Here is a 21,900-nt window from a genome sequence, read left to right as displayed (position 1 = left end):
TTGTACAGTCAAAGAGGAAGAAAAGGAAGAATGATATGAGGGTAACACTTCAGATTAGTGGACTGAATAGAAAAAAATTAAATTAAATATATTCCATCTATGGCTCTCTGTTCTTCCCTCTGAAGTGTTTCCAGAATGAAGGGTAGGTACATGGAAAAGGTATTTAAGCATGACAGTGGAGCTGGAATTAGTCGAAGCTACAAAATACTGCTGTCAGAATTCCTTCTTCGCGGTCACACAGCTTTAGTCGGGCCTGCAAATGACCTTGAATACATACATAAATGTATGAACACATGGAGACGATATAGAAATATTTACATTTAGATACACTGGTGGTCCACTTGGGCTTATTCTCATATCCCGTGTCTCCAGTTGACACAACTTCAACATTTCATTTCTCAAGTGTCAATTGTACACATATCAGTTGTGATTACCTCTATCAAAGGTTTAAGAATTGCATAATTATATGTTCAGGAAAACACTTTCAGGTCATCATTCCACAGAGACTGATAACAAATAACAATTCTCCACTTTTGAAATGGAGCTGTTTAACATGTTGATGCATACATGAATATGATTTTATACTATATATTTTATAAATAATTCAAATTGTGTTTCAAAGAACACAATGTATTTATTGTGTTTTTATTGTGTGGCATAAAGAACATACAGACACATAAAGAAAGGTGAGTCGCCACCAAAATTGCTACTTTCAAATATAATATAAAATATAACAGCTTTCATTGCCTTACATTGCTATTAAAAAGCTATTTTCTTTGGCACTACATTTTTTGTGAACCGTAAAACTTTTGGACTCCTCATTCGTTCTAGGCCAAATAGCTTTTGCTTTTGCCACCATTAAAATCTTTGCTGCTGTGTCTGCTTGGCCAAAGTGGGGTGTGCCAACCGCCATGTACTGTAGGACCCAAACTGTCACTTTCTTATTACTGCTTCCTATTATTTAACATACTATTTAGAGCTGCAGGCCTTTCTACGCTCCACTTTTCTGCTATAAAATATATATTTGCTGACAGTTTTGTCCCACTGTACCGCCTTCCATTTTTAAACATATATTTACAGTACAAAGCAAAGGTTGACTGAGCCTGCTCGCACTCTCTACAGTGGCCTTCACAACAAGTCATAGAGCTACACATATTTCCACCTGGGACTTTCATGGTGACACTACAGACATCTGCTAATAGTCCCTATGCCACTTTGAGGCAATTGTGGGTTGGGAAGAATGCACTTGATTCACTCCTTTTCCCCTTTGGTCTTGTATCTGCTCGTCAGGGTACATTAACTTGTCCGCTCTTTGGGTGACAAGTCCAGCTGCCCAACAGCACATGTACTGATACTGATACTGATGCATTCAATGTTTTGGCCTCCCAACCACACATTGCCTTAAAACGATTCTCTCCGCTTCCGATAAGTCTCGGTTTGCTCTGGGTTACCCAAGACATTAATACGTTTTTGTTATCTGCCTAATGCATTGAGACTCACTTAAACACTATCATGCAGACAAAACAATGAAAAGCATTAATGACTATAGATACCGCCTTAACTATCTATTTTCACTCTGCACTCTCTTACTTGCCAATACCACTGCTTTCCGTCCCTTATCCCCATTCCATGATTATGTATCATGTCACATCATGCATTCTCAATCCACTCTCAGCCCACCACCCGCTACGTTAACCTTTGCACGATGCACAAGCAGAAATCCACCATACAAATCTCTCAGAGGTCTCCAGGGTTGAAAGGCCATTAAGTAGTCCGCTTGGAATCTTAAACTCTGCCACTTTGGCTCGTACGCCGCTGCTCTCCCACAATTCCATTACAAAAGGAGAGGGGCAGTGCACATACCACAAGCTTTTCCCTCTCGGTCCCAGAAGAGAGCTTTACACTTTCAACATATTCACAACCCACTGACCACAGGGTCTACCAATGCTTGTTTAATACCATGACAGGACCCTTTAAACTACCAACTGTAGAACTGCTTTGTTTATGTTTAGTGCATATGAATTGTGGCTATACAGAGCTTTAATATCAAGCTGTCTTCCTCTCTCCTGTATTTTCCATAGTCAGAAGCTACGACTTTCTGTTCAGCTGCAGCCCTGCCTGTCACTGGCTTCTGTTGTTGTCAAACATGTTTTATTAGAAACAGCACGCAGACACACACTGCAGCTTAAACCGATGTGTCTTATTATGTTGAAATGCTTGTGCACCACAGTTTTGATACAATTCCCGATAAGTTCATTTTACCTTGCATGTTTTCTGAGCATGACAGAGTGCATTAGTTCAGGAAGCAGTATGTCTCCATGAGCAGTGGGATGTCTAATATGTTTTGTTTTTTCATTATATTTTGTAGGTATTTCTTTTTGTCTCCAGGCAATTTTTGTTTTCCATATTATGTTTTTTTTTAATTAAATGCTTTGAAACATACATAAAAGTAATGGGACATACTGTATATAATACTATATAGTGACTGAAACTTACACAATGGTTTAAGCTTCCTTCATCTCTTTTCATCTTTTTTCAGTAGCAACTTCAGCATGCTAGTATTTCAATCTCATAATGATATCAGAAGCAAAACGTTTCACTTATATTAAAACAGGGAATCCTGATGAGATGTGTTTTTTTCATTTACAAAGCTTTAAAGATGCTGTGATTTTATCCCAAACACCTCCACCCACACTGATGCAGCAGCAGTAACCTCTAAAGTCAGTGAGAGGGTGAATAGCCTCGAGTGTGAGGAGGAAAACCGAACTTGATCCAGTAGCCCCCGAGGCACTGGGTGTGTGTGTGCTGGCCTCGCCAACTGAAGAGCACCAGTTCCCTCTCTGGATCCCTCTCTCTGGCACAGCAGCTCACTGTATACTGCTTTTAGTATTCAACCAAGTGTGGTGTAGAGCTATACACCTTCTCATCCTGTTGTTTTAGGGCATCAACCGTTATCCATCTAAATTGTTTAAGATTGACAGTGGTTGGTAGAAATAACTAATCAGTGGAAGTCAGTAAAAGGCTGAAGGAGGAGGGTGTTTTGTTTGATTTTATTGGTGAAAATGAAGATAGACAAGGACATGCTTTGTCTCTTTCTCTCTCTTTACCATGTCGCTTTCCCTTTCATTAGCACACAATCTCACAGTAAAAGACAAATCCATCCTCAGATGCTCTTACACTGTTAGACATCATTAATTTGTGATGTTCAATTTGTGTTGAAACGTGGTCATATATATTTTTGCTGTGCCCATTTTGTTTCAACTTGCCTCATCAACTTCAACAGTCGGTGATTTCCCAGAATGACTTTAACCATCTGCCAGAGAAAGGCGTTTCATAACAGAGAGAACCAAAGTTCTCCATCTCTCCAGGTGGGGCAAGGCTCATTAATTGTAAAACTATTAGAAATGTTATCACAATCAGCAACGCTATTTTAAGAGTCTTCATGTTATTTTGAGTCTTTTGCAGAATTAGCACATCTGCAAAATGAATCAAGCTCGTCCCTCACTTGGTTTAGCATCAGAATGAATCAGACAATACTAAAACTCATCTTCTGCAGCTTACTTTAGTGCACAGCTGCAGTTAGAGCCTCTCAACCAGCTGTTTGATGGCTGTAAAGTGGCTTGTGTTAAAAGCCATAAAATACTGAATGAGAATAACTACTTTACAATACCTTGAGGCTAAAGACCATTCTAAAACATGTGCAGTAAAATATATTTAACTAAGTAAACACTTTTAGTTTCCATTCATAAAGAATGTTATACTTGGTCTATACGTTAATCACATTTCGTAGTGTCTATTGGACCAATATTGCTTTACAATTAATATGCTAGAAATACTTTTTTAATGCATGTAACATAAACGAGATATTTTTAAGTAAGCGACAGCTTTTCAATTATGTTGAAAATCGAAAAAGTGTAGTCAGAGTAGCAATCCTTCATTCAAGCAATGGAAAATACACTTTCACATGTTGGTATCAACACTCACTTGGGCAACACACCCCACAGACATTAATACAAGTTGAATGAAAACTGTCAAAATGAAACAATCCAAGTCCAAATAGATTGTGTTACCACTGAGGGATGGCTGTCAGAAATGTTCAAATGCTCTGCATGGTTGCCTAAAGACAAACAAACTCAGGCATAACATATCCAGCACTGGCTGACTCTAAATAATAAGTGCTGGGGTGATGCATTTTGGCTTTGCATTCTGACATTTAAGGAAATACATACCCTGATTGGTATGATGGGTACAAGTAAAGGTCAACATTTCACTTTTTAAAATTCACAGGATGATGCTTCCCCTACCTGATTCATTTATGGTGTGGGGCTGTTTTGGAGTAAACAATAAACCTTTCCAAGTCATTTCACTGCCGCACTTTTCCCACCCCAGAGGGCATCAAGCATTGTCAGCAGTTGCTGCATGCATACTGTCCTCATTAACCACCTTTATGACGGCGATGAAGGAAATAAACTGCCATTTAAGGAAAACATCAGGACATAAATCAAAAGACAAGCTCTCTTAAAACTTATGGTATATTACACAGGTGACACGACATCATTTATCACTCTCCTGATCCATGGCCTTCTGACAACTTTAGGTTGCCTCACATTCTCTCTGCGTTTCACCTCCAGCACAGTCAGCCATGTCATCTGTATCCACTTTATCTCCAGCCCTGAGCCAACCCATCAGCATCAACAGCATGCCACAATGCAGCCACAAAAAATGCCTGTATATCCCTCAATGAATCGTCAGAGTGGAGGAGAACATGGAAATATACATGTCTATATATAACTTCTTAGATTCAGTGTGAACGTACCAATCAAAAGTGTCGATGTCGGCTGCCTTACGCTTTTCTTGCCATCCATCACAGAGATGAAGACACACCGGATGATTTATGTTGTCTCCTCCCAACACTGCTGGGAGGAGTAAAACACACCACTCTCTTTTTTTATCCTTCCGACTGGAAACCCAAATAATGAACAGTGTGATTTATTTTGTTCATTTAAACATAGTGGATGGCTAAAAAGAACAATATTTCTAAAAATTAAAGGTGGATATCTGAAGCTATTTACAATATTTAATCTGATTTGTTTTCACCGCAAAGGTAAAAGCTGACAGCTGAGTCCAAAGCTAAGCAGTAAAGTATTTTGTTTAAGCTTTTCTGTGAGAAGACATATGACAAAGTATTAGTAAATGATCACACAATATAAAATGGAACACTCTATTTATGTGACATATTCAGTTCATTTAAACATCATGGAGTGACTTTGCTTTTGATGATTCTCCCGTGTGTGGGTCAGTTCTTTTTATAATGTGGATTAGTCCCCACCACCCCGCTTTGTTATGCCTGGTGTTTCACAGAAGCATCAATCCAATTTTCTCTTCTTTCTCGAGAACCCACGATTTTTCTCTCTGTGCAGTTCTTTTTTTTTCTAATGTAACAAAAGGAGATTTCTAATAACCAAGATTGTATTCATCAGCACTTCTTTTCAGAATAACAATATCTCAAATTGCCTACTGTATTCCAATGCATTGTATCATTGCTATCAGAAAGGTTAGTAATTACCTCATAGAGTAAATGGATGGAGTGTCTTGGCAGAGAATCCTGTTAGTTGAGATTGTGCACATTGTGTAAATTGTGTCCTCGAGAGGGGTTTATATGGATGTTGACACATTCATGGGTGGGCAATCAACATAAACAACAGTTTTTGTGACATGCATGTAATGTAGTTTATTTAAAAATAATTATATTTGTTTGATGTGCCTGTAAATACAATTTATAGTATTTATAAATCATCTCAAGTGCCCATTTATGCGTTCATTCAGCAAACAAGCAATCACTTTTGTTTTTCTTTAGACAATAAGTAGTAATGAAACACATTCACTTACTTGCTGTTTACTTTCATTGCGATGTCTACTATAACATCAAGTGAGGAAGTTAGTTTTTTTTATTGCACAATATGTCATTACAATGTTCAGTCCCTTCCTTTAGTGTGAGTGTTAGTTGTTTTCAGGTGTAGAATCACCTTTGTTTGCTCCAGAAAAAGGGCAGCTTTCTTTTGGTGATGGAGAGAGGGAGAAAGAAGGCCATGTCTTTGTGACCCCTCCACACAACACTCCTTATTGATTGATTGCCAGTACCAGGGCTAAACCCCTTTCCAAGGACAAGTGGCTTCACACGCCAATCCAACACACACACACACACACACACACACACACACACACACACACACACACACACACACACACACACACACACACACACTGGTCTCTTCAGATTTTGCTTTGAACATGACTCTAACGTACACTATGCTGGCCTTAGTGTTTGATGACAAATTCAGTACGGGAGCAGCTGCAAACACAAAGCCTCCCTATATACTGCGAGATAGATCGAGAAAGTCAGAGCCCATCGCTGCTCAAAGACGTCGCCCTGTCCACAATCAGTTCTCTACTTTTGGTGGTTTTCATGGTTTGGCTTAGTTCCAATTAAAGGAAATTAAAATGCTACAGCATAAAGTGATGTTTTTGAGAAAGTTGTGCTTTAAAACTGTGTGATATTGGTTTGGTGAAGCCAGTCCTTTTCCAACATGATGATGCCCTTGTGCACATAGCCACGCCTGGAAAGAAATGATTTTTTTCCAGGTTGATGCAGAAAACTTGAGCCCCGGAAGTAATTTGGTGTCAACAAAATGCAATTATCTGCATGCATTTACTGTATAGTTGCCATTAAATGCAAGCAAATAGTATGAAGGGCCGTGTAGGCCAAAATTCAAACTCCCCTCGCACACACACTACTGAAAACATCTGGCCTTGCACACACACTACTGAAATACTCTCACATTCACTACTGAACACCTCACACACACACTACTGAAAACATCTGGCCTTGCACACACACTACTGAAATACTCTCACATTCACTACTGAACACCTCACACACACACTACTGAAAACATCTGGCCTTGCACACACACTACTGAAATCCTCTCACATTCACTACTGAACACCTCACACACACACTACTGAAAACATCTGGCCTTGCACACATACTACTGAAATCCTCACACACACACTACTGAAAACATCTGGCCTTGCACACATACTACTGAATCCTCACACACACACTACTGAAAACATCTGGCCTTGCACACATACTACTGAAATACTCTCACATTCACTACTGAACAACTCACACACACGCTACTGAAAATTAACGTCATACACACACTATTGAAATCCTCTCACATTCATTACTGAACACCTCGCACACACACTACTGAAAATTAACCTCACACACACACTACTGAAAAACATTTTACTGAAAGGTTCTCAGTAGGGAATGTGCATGTGTTTCACCTATGTGTGTGTGAGGGGATTCTTGATGTAACGGAAGTCATTCTAATGTAACGGAAGTCATTCTAATGTAACGGAAGTCATCTGCTGGTGGTCTCTTTGCTAGCCCCGTTAGCTTCATTAGCTCCAGGCTACTACTCGGACGTGTTTGTTGTGTTGATGCCTGGAGGAGTATTCTTCATTGAAATATCGCACTTATCTTATGGCTCTGCGGTTCAAACAGACTGTCTATGAATGCAGTTTATTCGGTAAGTGAAATTCAAGCACTTTATTTCTTACTTGTCTTTTTATTCAGCTAACAAGCGAGACGAAGCTACATCTGTGCTAACGATGCTATCCATAGCATACAAGTTAAAACATAATGGAGAAGTGTAAAACATTAAGAAGGATTATACTGTAAAACATAAGGCTTCTCGGTGAGGTTGGTAAAATAAGGTCATGCTTGTACATTAGTTAGTTTGCTAGTTAGGTAACTGCATTGTTATTGTTAATTTAAAATAGCTATGCTCGACGATGCAGACAGCTAGCGTCACATTAGTGTTGAAGAGCAGAGTATGAGATTAACCTCACTATAAGATCTGTGTATCTGAACAATATGAATCTCACATTTCCAGTTGGTTCCAGAAATAACGTTGACGTAGATATTGCAATATGGTTTGTTGAGCTGGAGTTGATTGTTGAAGCTTACTGGTTAACGTTCATCATATTAAACGAACGAACCCAAACGTTGTTGTTTTTATTAATATTATTACCAATACTTACTTAGCATTTTATTATCATTACACTGGAGAAACCGACTTATTGTGGCAGCAGAACGTGAACATGTAACTTAATGCCTGCATTTGAGGACGAAAAATAGCTCAGTCAATGTTTTAGGGACAAGGAAATGATTTGTTTAAATATTAGATATGACGTTATGTGTGCTTCTGTGACAATGAAGCTTATTCATTGCATTACATTTGTTGAAGATGTTTGTCTTTTACCCTTACGTGTGTGTGGGCTTTGATATCCAGCACTTTTTTTTAAGGATAACAAAAAGATTATCACATGACGTTTGCATGTAAAAACAAGTCTGTGACCAACACATTGTTACTTTACATATACATCTGTTTGTTTAAAGTTTCCAGGTGATGCAGACAGACCAGAGGATGCTGACCATGAGAGACAGAGCTATTCCTAACATCAGTGAACTTCAGCATGGACTCAAAGGTACAAAGACTCCTTTCATACTGTACAAAGAATCGAGAAACGTTCTGGTTTAAATAGATAAAGTAACAACTATAATCAGCTTTCACATTTCAATGTATTTAAGGCAATTATTATTTTACATTGTGAGAATTGCTACCATTTGTCTCTACATATTGTCTGTAAAAGACGTGGTAAAAGTGGTTCTTGCAGTGAGACAACCGAGCAGTTGAATATTATTTAATAAGATATGTTAATGTTGATTAACTGCAGACTGTTCATTCATAATCTGATTATCTTTGTAGTACAAAGTGATGAATTAAAAAAACACATTAAAATTAAAAAAATACATTATTTCTACAGCCGCTAAATAAACAAACCTCTTTCATAAATAACACACTTGCTCTGCAATAATGTCATATGTTTCTTGTCATTTCTGTTAGGAAAGGACATACCTGAAGGACACAACTGCCTCACCGTTTTCTCAGAGGGGCAAGAAGAAAATGAAAAGCTGATTTCAGATTAAAGACCAATACAGGACATTCACTAAGAAACTACACTTTTATTGTGAACACAAAGTCAAACAGGACCATCATTTGTTTGTGACAGCTGAGCCCAGTATGTGCTCACAGATGCAGTTAGGGGGTTTCTTCATCAGGCCTGGTCCTCCTCCATCAGGCCTGGGCCTCCTCCATCAGGCCTGGGCCTCCTCCCAGAGAAAGACCTCTCCACCTCAGTCCTCTCCAGCCAAACCCACAGACAGGACATCCGTCATGCTGAGGTTTCTCCCAAAGTCTCTGCACGCTGTCTCAATTGATCCACACTGTGAATATGAGGGGGAAATGTGTGTCATAAATGCTTTAGACAATAAGAAATATGAAGTTAACTGTAAGGAATGGCTCATTCTTTTTTAAATAGACAAAACTATTACTGTATTTCAATATCTCATGTCTGAAAGTTTAATTTAAAAGAAGAAGAGGCCCCAAAAATAAAGATTGGTATATCAATAAATGTAGTTGATTTTGTCTTTTTAATTGTTTAAAGTAGATAGAACTGGTACTTAAGAGTTTGAATACAGTCTGGTTGCGGAGGAGGCACACAGGTAAGAGCATATAGCTCCCATCACATGTAACTAAGCTTGACTTGAATTTATTAAAATTAAGTAACAGCAACAAATCATGCAAAAATGTGAATCTTTGCTGGGTCCACTGTTGAATTTACCACATATTGTATGTTTTAGAAACCTTAAGGCATTTATAGATTTGTATGCAAGTAACATCCCAAAACTCAATACCTTAGATTATTATTGAAAGTTTTGTTGATTCACTTTGGGGTCCTTTTTATTTTAGAATCGTTTTTCATGAGACAGTCAATTTAAATATTTGTACTATGCCATATTCACATTCATTTGTAACACACACGTAAGGGTAAAAGACAAACATCTTCAACAAATGTAATGCAATGAATAAGCTTCATTGTCACAGAAGCACACATAACGTCATATCTAATATTTAAACAAATCATTTCCTTGTCCCTAAAGCATTGACTGAGCTATTTTTCGTCCTCAAATGCAGGCATTAAGTTACATGTTCACGTTCTGCTGGCACAATAAGTCGGTTTCTCCAGTGTAATGATAATAAAATGCTAAGTAAGTATTGGTAATAATATTAATAAAAACAACAACGTTTGGGTTCGTTCGTTTAATATGATGAACGTTAACCAGTAAGCTTCAACAATCAACTCCAGCTCAACAAACCATATTGCAATATCTACGTCAACGTTATTTCTGGAACCAACTGGAAATGTGAGATTCATATTGTTCAGATACACAGATCTTATAGTGAGGTTAATCTCATACTCTGCTCTTCAACACTAATGTGACGCTAGCTGTCTGCATCGTCGAGCATAGCTATTTTAAATTAACAATAACAATGCATACAGTTACCTAACTAGCAAACTAACTAATGTACAAGCATGACCTTATTTTACCAACCTCACCGAGAAGCCTTATGTTTTACAGTATAATCCTTCTTAATGTTTTACACTTCTCTATTATGTTTTAACTTGTATGCTACGGATAGCATCGTTAGCACAGATGTAGCTTCGTCTCGCTTGTTAGCTGAATAAAAAGACAAGTAAGAAATAAAGTGCTTGAATTTCACTTACCGAATAAACTGCATTCATAGACGGTCTGTTTGAACCCCAGAGCCATAAGATAAGTGCGATATTTCAATGAAGAATACTCCACCAGGCATCAACACAACAAACACGTCCGAGTAGCAGCCTGGAGCTAATGAAGCTAACGGGGCTAGCAAAGAGACCACTAGCAGATGACTTCCGTTACATTAGAATGACTTCCGTTACATCAAGAATCCCCTCACACACACATAGGTGAAACACATGCACATTCCCTACTGAGAACCTTTCAGTAAAATACTTTTCAGGAGTGTGTGTGTGAGGTGTTCAGTAGTGAATGTGAGAGGATTTCAGTAGTGTGTGTGTGAGGCTTAATTTTCAGTAGTGTGTGTGTGTGAGGTGTTCAGTAGTGAATGTGAGAGGATTTCAGTAGTGTGTGTGCAAGGCCAGATGTTTTCAGTAGTGTGTGTGTGAGGTGTTCAGTAGTGAATGTGAGAGGATTTCAGTAGTGTGTGTGCAAGGCCAGATGTTTTCAGTAGTGTGTGTGTGAGGCTTAATTTTCAGTAGTGTGTGTGAGGTGTTCAGTAGTGAATGTGAGAGGATTTCAATAGTGTGTGTGTGAGGCTTAATTTTCAGTAGTGTGTGTGTGAGGTGTTCAGTAGTGAATGTGAGAGTGTTTCAGTAGTGTGTGTGCAAGGCCAGATGTTTTCAGTAGTGTGTGTGTGAGGTGAGTTTGAATTTTGGCCTACACGGCCCCTCATAAAATAGCCTGACTCAGTCTTGTGTTCTTCTGTCATATGCGCTGATGAATGTGCCTCTGTGTTCACAAGGAACATGACTCTGGTACACAAAAACAGTACAAATCAATGGTTCCCACAAGAAACAGTGTTGAACCAAGAATTGAGCCGGCACTCAGACTTAAACAAAAAATGCTGAGCCACAGCCAATTTTCTTTTGACAGCAAAATAACACAGCCTTTTCAAAAGTACACTGCAGTAATATAATGAATTGATCTTAATCGTCAGGCAGCATTTATTTATTATTTGTGAATGAACCTAATCACTTTAACAGAAAGACCTCGACTCATTTGCATGTGTGTGTGTGTGTGTGTGTGTGTGTGTGTGTGTGTGTGTGTGTGTGTGTGAGAGACCTAGCTCTTTCATCATGTCTTCCTCCATCTCTCATCCATTCTTCCTTCTTTATCTTTCTTTTGTTATCTATTACCTACAGGAGGATTATTGTCACTGCACCTGTGCTTCTACAGTATGTACGTCTCCATAAATCTGCATGACCAAGCCTGCACATATCACAGGACCCTCCCAGCCACTCGACTGTGTGCATAACCCCCACCCGCACACACGCCTGAAGGCATGTTTTGATTGTACCAATGCAAATACAAAAAACAAACACCCAGTGCTCTAGGGTGTATTCATATATGAGGGGCAAAGTGATGGGTAGAGTTATGAGGTTATGGGTGGAGGCTGCTGGCCAGGCGGTGGCAGGGGACAGGGGGGACAGGGGGGACAGACTGCCACCGAGCAGCTGTTAGGCTCTGCTGGCCTGCTGTGTGTTATTTATTGCAGCAATGGTTAGGATCTCAGTGTGATGTCTGCAAAGTGGGTCAGCATATTATCTACCTCCCCTCCTTATCTTCTTTGCTCCCTCTCTCAGTCACTATCTCAAACTCCTCATCAGCCCTTTCACTGACTCTGTCTGACATCTGTTTCATCACATATCTCACATCTTGTCTCTGTTTTTCTTTTCCCTTCTCTAATCCTAGCCCATTTAGCCTCTTTTGTTTCCTAAAACTTGGCTCACTTTCTTCACGCCAACCTAATTCCTCTTGTTATCACTCCAATCCCTCTTCTTGTGGCTCTCCCCTGATGGTACCCTCAACATTGGTCTGTCGTTTTCCCTGTGTAGCCGGGGGCAAAAAAGGGATAGAGATAGCGAGCTAGTGGAAAATGGGTGGGGGTGGCCAGTAAACAGCACGAGGGGACTACTGTAGCCTTAACACCTAATGAGCTTCATTATTCAGGAACAACATTACAAATAATAAATGCGCAGTGCTCACAGGAGGGCACACACTCACATGCATAGCTTTAGAGTCACATGCTGAAATACACAGATATAAACAAAGTCCAATGCTCCAAGGCTTTTCCACAAGTTCATGGACTCACAATGAAATCCCCCTGCTGTGTAGGAATATGCTTAAACATCCTCTGTTCTGACTTTGTGAATCCTCCTCGGAGCACACAAGGCTATAATGATGTAGCCTGCTGAGTCATCAAGTTTCTTTTGAATGGTCGTTGAGTTTGGTTTTTGACCCTCAAGGCCCAAGAGCTGCCAGGTTCTCACAACTCTGAAGAGCAGTGCTGATGATTTGCAATCGCTTCTCCGTCGGGCCCAAAGCCTTAATCAGGATCTCAATCCCAGCAGCCCCTGGGGCAAGGGCGGGACCAGCCTATTCCCACAGCCAGGTTGCTAGGATACGACTCTTGGATCTAATAAAAGTGAGCACCTGTGTATGACTTGCACCTGCTACTCTAAGGGAGGAATTTTTAAAACCTACTATGCCTGCACCTCGCCTCTAATCTTTCTCTCCTATTCATCCTTATTTTATGAAAGCAGGTAAATCTCGGCAGATATTCAAATTGTTTGCAAACACATGCAATCCTTCCTCCTCCTCCTCCAACAACAACAAAAATAGGCCCTATCAATCCCAGTGCTACTAAACAAGCTGCTCTTAAACTGATTTTTTCTCAACCTTTCATGTGTCTTGAATTGAAAAACATTGAATCTAGACCATGCAAAGACTGAATGTTTCATATTCTGCTTTTGGAAAACCCACATGCACGCACATACCCAGCAGTAAGGTTATGATAAAGAAAATTAAGACACTCTAGCAACTCCTGTGGCTGTTTGATTTCCAGATGCTTCTTTTTTCATCCTCTCTCCCTTTATTATCCTACCCAAGGTTCCTCCTCTCCCTCTTCATTGGACCCTCCATCTACAGAACAATACAGAACAGAGAGAATATCTTTGGAGGGATTGCAACCAATTAAAGGGAGCAGTGCTCCACTTTGAAGAACCGCTGCACACAAGACAAAGCGGTATGTTTGTAATCTAGCCTAGTGTCTCCTTGCTGGCCCATCCTCATCAATCCTGGCTGCAGCGGGTGGCAAAGGGGCAGGGGGGGGGGGAGAAGCGGCTCTTTGCACCAGGGTCACTTCATCATCACCCGGCCCCAACCTTCCCCTGCATCTCTCGCCCCTATTGCCTCATCCATACTGCGCTATAAATGTCAGCAGTGCCCACCCCACTCTACAGTCCATGCCCATATACTGAGGATCAACCGTCTGGGACTTGATACATGTTTTCGTCCTTCTCTGTCCACTCTTCTGCTACCCCAGAGAGCGCAAGGCTGCATAATGGGCATCATTCATGGAGGCTCACTCGCTCCACTGTGAGGCTATGACGCTGTTTGTGGTGACAGACTTCACAGGTATTGAGACAACCAATCAATGCTGCATATTCAATGCAGCCAGAAGTTTCTAAACAATATCAGACATTTTTAACAAAAAAGTTCAGTTATTCTCTTTGTGCCTTTGGAAAACAATATTACTTGTCAGTACTTTCATGGCTTCAAATAAACAAAGCTGGTTTATGTCCTGTGGCATAAATATTGCTTTGACACTGGCTGGTCCTGCCTGCCCCTGATGCAGATAATAGCACACCTGCAGGGCAGAGAGACAGCACACGCAGCCCACTGCATCAGTGATAGGGGACTGCACCTAAGACTAGCCATGCTCTGGTCCCATTGGACCTCCTCTCCTCCTCCCTTCTCCTTTCAGATATTTGCTAGCTGCATATCTGTGTCCCTTCCTAATACATTTTAAAGGAATGTAATATCCATCTGTCATTGTTTCATTTCTTCTATTCTCCTCGAGGGCAACGGTTATTTATATCCTTTAGATTCTTGCTTCTGTCCTTTTTTCTGCCTTACTCTGTGCTTCCCTATAGATATTTAACATTTGACCTTCAATTATGGTCTCAATGTCTGCATTCAAAGTGTATTGTAGTGAAGGACCGATAGATTTTCGCTATATTTATTTTAATCTGGGGAAGTCTTACTCCTGCTGAAACACATAGCCATTAGTGTTTTAGTCAATTGATGAAAAATTCCCAATTGGTAAAATCTCTTTTACTGTTTAAGATGTAATATCTTAGCAATTTGGACTGTTGATTTGCCAAAACAAGTGTAGGAAATTCTATTTGTGTTTTACACAGCCACACTGTTGTGTCTCGTCAAATGTGTTGGTTGTGTTCATGCATTACTGTATGTCTGTCATTTCATGTTTTTTCACGTCTGGTCATGTCTGTTTATTTAGATCATTTATCTCTAGTCAGTGGCCGTTTCTCAATCTCGAGGATATATTTCAAGGATGCTACGTCATCGAGTGCCGCCGAAGGACTGTTCCAATCTCCAGCATACTTGGAATTCCACCGAGGCCACGTCCTTGGTTTGGGGGAAATGTTGAGGCTGCACATGAGTAGACTTTGCATCCTTAAAATCCCCACAATGCTTTGCGCACGGACCAATTCCAAAAACCCTTGCGGAGAATTGCTGAACTGACGCAGCACACATTTAAATGTAAGTATGTAGTGGCGTAGAACATGTGTTGTTAAATATGTTACTTTGTTACATTTGTTTGTTATCATCAAAAATGTGTTCCGTGAAAGTAAAGCAAGTTCATAATTAGATAGACATCGTGAGGTATTTATTTTCGGTACAGTTTATGTTGAAACCGTTAGAGAGAGTGGCACACTTGTTAGCCTGTTCCATTCTTCTTCGTTTTCCGAAGCCGTGGCTTCGAAGCATACTTGCTTCGTTTCTGAAGGAAGTGACTTGGAAGTATGCGACTACCAAGCCAGCATCCTCGCGATTGAGAAACATCCCCTCTCTGTGTTTATTGTCATGTCTCGTTTTCCATTTCCTGTTTTATTTTGTACTTACCTCTTGTCTTTCATTTCAGGCCCTGTTTCTTCCTCCCCTTGTGTGTTTTTTCCGCCATCATCAGCCCCGCCCCTGATTGTTTCCACCTGTTCCCACTCACCTCATGTTTAAATAGTCCTGTCTCTCCCCTGTCCTGTGTCAGTTCGTCTTGTTTGTTTCCCCGAATGGTCGTGCCAAGCCTCAGCTAAGAAAGGATCGCTTTTACTCATGTCAGGTTTTGTTGTTTTGTTAATTTTGTAGGCTTAAGTTTCTTTCTTAAGTTCTCTTTTTGTTATGCAAATTGTTTTTGTTAATTCCAGTACCTACTCTGTTAAAGGGAATTACCTGATCTTTTAAATTAAAGATACATTTTTGTTACATTCAAGACTTTATCTCTGGGTCGTGCATTTGGGTCCATCAGTTTGTGTCGAGGTCCTGACTCACACTCATTATTTTAATGTTAGTATGTTGTCATTGTCTGACTATTAATGGAATAATAATCAATCGAAAAAATAATATGGCTTAATCAAAATGTGTAAAGAAATATTTAGTTCATAATTAAAACACAAATACTGCACACAAGCAAACACATCATATCTTTCTTTCTGAGCTGTGCCAACTACAGGTGCATTTATTCTTGTCTGTTCTCCAGACCATACTGAATAACTAACATTGATTTCTTCTCTCATGTTCATTCATATGGAGGCCTGTGTGCATGATCACATTTGCCTTCCTTGTCCTTTTTAATAGCCATTTCAAAATGTGTGGTTGCTAAGGTAAAAGTTACCTTATTGGCCTTATGCCTTATGTCACGTGTGTGTTGTGCAAACTGTGCTGTCAGGCTCGGACAGTCTTTGCTAACACTGACATGCACTGAGAGACACAGGAGGAAGAATGTGAGTGTCCCTGTCATCTCTCTTATTACCACATCCAGCCACACAAACAGTCATCTTGGATTAGAGAGGCTATGGACACATGGCATAAGTATGGCTTAAGGGGTAAGAAAGCTTGAGATTCAAACAAGAGTGGCATTGTTTTTGTCAGGGCCCTGGACAGCTCCACAGAGGATTTAACGCTCTTTCCTTTCATAGTGCTGAATAAAAATCGCTATGCTTCAGTCTTTATTTCAGTAAGTCAGTTTAATGCATACGACAGAAATATGAGTATATGAAAAAATAAACCAGCTGTGGCCTGATTGTGTCAGGTTCAAACGTCACTTTGTGTATTGAATAAGGAATGGAGCATAAGCAGGAAAAGCACAGAGGAGCTTTATGGGGCCATCAGCCATAAGGGTGCCTGAGAGGCAGCTACGTACACCCCTTCCTCATGGATTGTTCTAGCACTTTTCTCCCCTACCTCACTCATGTTCTCTTCCATCCCTCAGTTGCCTAAAACACACATTTCAGAGCTATTAGGATATGTCAGCTGGAGCAAGCTCACAAAATAACACTAACGCACGTAAATATTGACTTGACATCCATATTGCAGCATACTTTACTACCATTATCCACGCTGTCACATTTAAAGTAATTTCATTCAAAGTAGATTCTTGTTTCCTCCTTGGGGCCGATACAGACTATATCTCCCTCGTACCATATCTGTTCGCATCTCCCCAATGTGAACAAACAAGACTTTTGTCCAACTTCATGTCACTGCATGCGGCGCCTGTGTGAAATATAATGGGGGGTTACGTATTGTAACCCTAGTTATATAAGCACAGATACTCTCTATCATGCTATGCGTGCATTCACCTACTGTGTTGCATAAACGTAGCCAGCGAATCTACCTGAATGCGCGCGCAGGCCCACAGTATATAAGGCGGGTACGCATCCCGACCGTCATCCTACACCCTCTTCAGCGAGCAGCATAGGAAAGACAGGACCCCCAGGTAGAGGGCTCCGCCTGTGCTTATATAACTAGGGTTACAATACGTAACCCCCCGTTATATTTCACACAGGCGCCGCCCTCTACTGGACTCTATGTGGAGGCCCGATGTATAAATGCCCTGTCGTCCAACAACATCGACCCATCACACTGCCCCTGACCAGCTTTGGCTAACATCCACCGCACCCCCACTTCCTCCATCCGGTTGTAACCGTGGAGAAGTCAGGGCCGCAGCATGGATTCTCTATGGCACGTCTCTACTAGGAGTTGTAGTCGTTTTCGTATTTCCCATAATAAGAAGTTGCCAGTATTAAACTGTGTACATCCCTGGAGGTTTAGGGGATAGGAAACACTCAAATTTAAAACATATAATTAATAAATGGATGAAAATTGCTTGTGCCCATAATGGGCATCATTAATATATATACCCACATGCCAGCTAAGGTCAGAAGAGCTTTATTTAACAGCTGGTCTTATGTCTGTGACCCCTCCTGTTGTTCATTGATAAGCCTGAAACATGCACTTGTCAAGGTTCAGAGGCACATTTTGCAAATATGGCAGTAGCCATCGATCAGCTTAAGATAAGATATACCTTATTGATCCCAAGTTGGAAACATTTGCGTTACATCAGCATGTGTAACAGTTGTATATATGCAGTGGTGTTTATTTGTAAATCATTTAGTATAATCACACAAATTCTGTGTTTTATATTTAACAATTCTGTGTTCTTTATTTATTGATTGTTCAATACCTGACAAGGTCGGAGATGAAATATCTACATACATCTTATAAGAGTATAATACATATGTATAATATCAGTTAAAATAAGTGCTTCAACATAGTTAACATTGCTGGAGGTATGCACAAATATTGATAGATGTCTTGTAATGCACTATTGAGGAACCCGCGACCCAAGTTTTTTATTCATTGCATAACTACACCGTTTGTGAATATGATATGTCAATAAACCTTAGAAAATCTTGAAATCTTGAAAGGGATGTGCAAAATAGTCATTATATACAGTCTTTAATTAACTATTAGTAGAGAATAACGAGTAATGAATAGGGACCCTATTAATATCTAATAATAAAAATAATGACATTCAATAACATGCTTTAACCACTAGGTGTCCCTTTATATCAGCTGTGCACCTTTATGGTGTAAATACAGCCTATCTTCCAATTGGATCAAATATAAAAGTCAGCCGAATTAGTGTTGATACTACAAGGAGACGTATTGTGTGAAAAGAAATGTAAGATGTTGTTTAATTACTGATATATTTATGATCCACGTCACGTTTTCAGTGTTGGCGGCAGTTCCTCATGTTTGTCTAGAAGTCTTCTCATCAGGGCTATATAAATAGAGAACTACGGCAGATATGTAATATGTAATGCAGCCGAACCGTGTATTACAATGTCGTTATGTGATGACTTTCAAAGAGAAAAGCAAGCACACTCGGAATAAAGTATTATTTTATTTTTTTTAAATGTTTTCGGTCTGTTTCCGGTATTTGTTAATGACGATGTGCTGTGAGATGTGAGACTGGAATTGCACAGGGGAAAATAACGTATCTTTAGATGCGGATTTTGTTAAACTAATATGTTTTCGCTGTGGACCAACACTATACATTGATGGGGAAGGGGGTAGCAATAAAGATAACACCATTAAACAGTTACACAACATAACAGAAATAATATCGATAGCAGCGTCCCTAGCAACCACCTTGGTAACAATGAAAACGTTCTATGGACGCAATTTCCTGAAGTAATCTTCGTAATAACTAGCAAACTAAAGATCATGTACATCCACTGCACACATAATCTGAAATAACAACTCATATTTCTCGCATCAAATGACATCAAAACGCATTTTAATGGCCAAACTAACTTTAAAATAGGCATTTTCCACCGAGAATAAAACGAAGTTCGGCCATGTTTTTTTGTTCTGCAGGGAGAAATTTGAAGATCACGTGACATAGACACCAGCCATTGGAATGAATGGTGAAAACAAACGGGGTTGAGAACTAATCACAGGGTTTGTCAAACAGAGCACATGGTGTAGTCCTAAACGATAGCTGGGGATTCTGGGTAGTGTAGTGTCTTCTGCCATCCTTTACTCCGAAAAAATATTTGTTTCTCCGAATCGAAGGGGAAAAATACAAAAGCATTGCACACAATTTAAACCAATCAATGTTGTGTAATTAACAAGGATAATCTGGTGTTTTTTAGTCGATGAGTAGTGTAGATATCACTGTACATTTTACAGTGATTACTGTCGATTGATTTTACAGTGTAAAATCAATCGACAGTAAGGGGAATACTGACTTCCGGGTGTACAATTCTCCGTTATCCAATGGGAATGGACGCTCACATTGCCTTTAAGGGCAGCCGACACAAACGAATGCCGTGCTTCCATGAGCGTCAAATCCCGCCGCAGATGGGAATACATTGCAATCAGTTGAAAGCTATTTGCGTCCCTTTATGAAAAGAACTAGATTCCTATACCGGATCTCCTCTCTGGTAAACAAAAACACCCTGAAAACTCTGGCAGGAGCACTCTTTCAAGGGTACTATGACTATGCTTGCACGTCATGGTACCATAGCACCTCCAAGGCGCTAAAAATAAAACTTCAAACATCGCAAAATAAACTGGTCAGACTACTGCTTGACCTTTCATCTAGAACCCACCTCACCTCTGCCCACTTTGACAACCTAGGATGGCTTAGAGTAGACGACAGAGTACAGCTACTTGCAATGGGCCTGGTCTACAAGATCCACTACACCTCTATGGTACCCATGTACATGTCCAAATTATTCCCAAAGGTCAAGGAATACCATGAGGGAGCTCCACAAATCATGTGAAACCCAGATTTGGCACAAAAAAGGGGGAATACACGTTTCACAATTATGCCACATCAAGGTGGAACGCTCTTCCCACAACTGTAAAGGAAAGTAAAACTATACTTACCTTCAAAACCTCTCTTAAAGAGCACCTTCGGGGAGAGCATTGCAAAACTGGCCCCGGTAATGGTACAAATCTCAACCTGTCGTTCAATGGACAGCTTCCCCCCCCCCCCCATCTATGTATATACTCGCATTTTAGACTCTGTTACTAACTGTATATCTGTAGACTTGGTATGTCTTAAATGTCCGGTTAGGATGTATTAGAACGAAATCTAAAATGAAAATTGTAAATAAGCAATCTGTATGTAAAAAACCACCTGTATGTAAATTGTAAATAAGCCATCTGTATGTCAAATATGTCTTGTATGTCTTAAATGATATGATGAATTGGAAATGGGGGACCCTGATGTAAACAAGACGAAAGTCTTTCTCTGGTCTGCATCCCCTTAACAATTGTATGTTTTGAGCTGTACTGTACTGTACCCAATATACAAGCTGTTAATAAACTTTTCAATCAATCAATCAATCAAGCTGAAGGAGCCTAGGAGCGTCACAACTGCACGCCACAGGACCCTGACCAAACGTCGCTCATGGACGATTATGGAGTGAGAGTGTGTTGCTCTACACATAAACATGTATTACAGATACTGCCACCATCCCCATGACTACGACAGCACCAAATATACTCGCATACAGTTTTCCAACTAATGATGTTAAGAAAATGCACATTTTTAATAGGCCAAGCTACAGCCGTAGCATTTTTTTTCATCTCATTAGTAACTCCCTTCCTCGGCCTACATGAAAAAAGGGAAAGAAGAATGCAGGCTGTGTATTGTTTGGTGCCCTTGACAAGGCTTTCCGCCACTAATGAAAAATAAACATGTCTGTCTGGCTTTCCTCATGCAATGCTGACTGCAACAAAGCCCCATGGAAAAAGGGAGAAGAGGAAAATTAGCTCCTCTTGACATGATTATGGCAACTAAACAGTGGGTTGCTGTTTGACGAAAGATCATGTATGTGTATTCTACAAAACTGTGCCCTGTGTACCCAAATGCAGAGGGATCTACTCCAAAGGCTGCTGAGCTCACCAGAAATACAGACTAAGGACAGGCTCTGTCAGCACAATAGGTGGAAAACATGTACACAGTCGGAAAATACCCCTCTGTTGGCTGGGGGATGATTGCAAAGTGTGAAATGAACAATATAAACTGAAAACAAATACAGAGTGAAAGGAACTGGCAGTGTGGATTATGAGTCTATGTTTGTCTGGTGTGGTTGAACAAGTGCAATGTAAAAGAAACATAAGGACCAGGATTAATGCTGAAAATCAAATATAAAAACATTTTTCTTTTGGTCTTCAAGGCTGCTGCAGATGTCACTTTCTTTGATGCTTGCAAAGCAGAAGTTAATATGAATAGCTTATTGAACTACTGCTGTGCCATT

The 21,900-nt window shown here is 40.0% G+C and overlaps 1 protein-coding gene and 1 long non-coding RNA gene across 2 annotated transcripts in view; one reads left to right on the top strand and one right to left on the bottom strand.

Moving 5' to 3' along the window:
* The window catches only part of rtn4rl1b (reticulon 4 receptor-like 1b), a 178,990-nt gene that overhangs the window by 111,916 nt on the left and 45,174 nt on the right, over positions 1 to 21,900 (bottom strand). The window lies entirely within an intron of this gene.
* LOC117533910 lies at positions 7,543 to 9,041 on the top strand. The gene is made up of 3 exons (XR_004567129.1): positions 7,543 to 7,601; positions 8,474 to 8,562; positions 8,982 to 9,041. It is a non-coding gene; the product is annotated as an uncharacterized LOC117533910 (long non-coding RNA).

The sequence above is a fragment of the Gymnodraco acuticeps genome, unplaced genomic scaffold, assembly GCF_902827175.1.
Source record: "Gymnodraco acuticeps unplaced genomic scaffold, fGymAcu1.1, whole genome shotgun sequence".
Classification (NCBI taxonomy): Eukaryota; Metazoa; Chordata; class Actinopteri; order Perciformes; family Bathydraconidae; genus Gymnodraco; species Gymnodraco acuticeps.
Note: the sequence above shows the minus strand (reverse complement) of the source record. Positions and strands in the feature narration are given on the sequence as shown.